This window comes from Panthera uncia (genome assembly GCF_023721935.1).
Source record: "Panthera uncia isolate 11264 chromosome B2 unlocalized genomic scaffold, Puncia_PCG_1.0 HiC_scaffold_24, whole genome shotgun sequence".
NCBI classification, from domain to species: Eukaryota; Metazoa; Chordata; class Mammalia; order Carnivora; family Felidae; genus Panthera; species Panthera uncia.
Window position 1 is genome coordinate 69,256,784 of NW_026057580.1, and position 1,764 is coordinate 69,258,547.

General features: G+C 34.9%; 1 non-coding gene across 1 annotated transcript; it reads right to left on the reverse strand.

The window, feature by feature from the left end:
• Window positions 1-486: 486 nt before the first annotated feature.
• LOC125939225 (small nucleolar RNA SNORA42/SNORA80 family) lies at window positions 487-616 on the reverse strand. The gene has a single exon (XR_007462977.1). It is a non-coding gene; the product is annotated as a small nucleolar RNA SNORA42/SNORA80 family (small nucleolar RNA).
• Window positions 617-1,764: the final 1,148 nt, after the last annotated feature.

Sequence of the window (1,764 nt, forward strand, 5' to 3'; positions counted from 1 at the left end):
AGAGAGGGAGAATCCCAAGCAGGCTCCACGCCATCAGCACAGAGCCCTATGGAGGGCTCAAACCCATGAACTATGAGACCATGACCTGAGTTGAAATCAAGAATTGGACTTTCAATTGACTGAGCCACTCAAGTGCCCCTGTCCTTTCTCTTTTTGATATGATGTATCATGTTGATCGATTTGTGAATATTGAACCACCCTTGGGTCCCAGGAATAAATATATCTCACTTGATCATAGTGGATGATTTTTAGTGTATTGTTGGATTTGGTTTGCTAATACTTCAGTGAGGATTTTTTAATTATGTTCATCAGAGATATTGGCCTGTAGTTGTCTTTTTTTGGTAGTGTCTTTATCTGGTTTTGGTATCAGGGTAATGCTTGTCTCATAGAATGAACTTGGAAGGTTTCCTTCCTCTTCTATTTTTTGGAATAGTTTAAGAAGAATACATATTAATTCTATGTTTTATTTTTGTTGTCACTTTTTCACACTGTACAGCTCCCTTCAGTGCTCACAGCCCACTGGTGAGAAGGCTGGGCAATGGTTTGCATGCATCTCTGGCACTGGCACACTATGAAAGGCCCACAGAGAAGGGCTGTCATCAGTCCATCACCGTGCACTAAATTATTCTGTAAATGTTTGGTAGAGTTCACCAAATGGTGAAGCCATCTGATCCCAGACTCTTGTTTGTTGGGAGTTTTTTTGATCACTGCTTCAATTTCATTGCTTATAATTGATATGTTAAAATTTTCTATTTCTTTCTGATTCAGTTTTGGGAGCTTTCATGTTTCTAGGGATTTATCCATTTCTTCTAGGTTGTCCAATTTGTTGGCATATAATTTTTTCATATATTCTCTGTTAATCCTTTGTATTTCTGTGGTGTTGGTTGTTATTTCTCCTCTTTCATTTTTTATTTTGTTTATTTGAGTCCTCTCTCTCTCTCTTTTTATGAGTCTGGCTAAAGGTTTATCAATTTTGTAGATCTTTTCAAAGAACCAGCCCTTGGTTTCATTGATCCGTTCTATTGTTTTTTTGTTGATGTTGTTTTTTGATTTCTATTTAATTTATTTTTACTCTAATCTTTCTTATTTACTTCTTTCTACTGTTCTTGGGTTTTGTTTGTTCTTCTTTTTCTAACTCCTTTAGGTGTAAGTTTAGGTTATTTATTTGAGATTTTTCTTGCTTCTTGGGGTAGGCTTGTATTGTCATAAACTTCCCTCTTAGAGCAGCTTTTGCTGCATCCTAATGATTTTGAAACATTGTGTTTTCATTTTCATTTTTCTCCATGTATTTTTTGATTTTCACTTTGATTTCTTGGCTGACCCATCTATTGTTTAGTAGCATGTTATTTAACCTCCATATATTTGTGTTATTTCCAGATTTTTTCTTGTGGTTGATTTCTAGTTTCATAGTATTGTGGTTAGACATGATAGATGCTATGAATTCAATCTTTTTGAATATGTTGAAACTTTTTTTGTGGCCTAACATGTGATGTATCCTGGAGAATATTCCATGTGCACTCAAAAGAATGTGTATTCTGCTGTTTTAGGATGGAATGTTCTGAAATACATATTTATTGGATCCAATGTGTCATTATTAGGTCCAATGTGTCATTCAAAACCACTGTTTCCTTATTGATTTTCTGTTTGGATGATCTATCCACTGATGTAAGTGGGTGTTAAAGTCCCCTGCTATTATTGTTTTACTATCAGTTACTTTCTTTACGTTTGTTATTAGTTGCTTTAAGTATTTTGGTGCTTTCACGT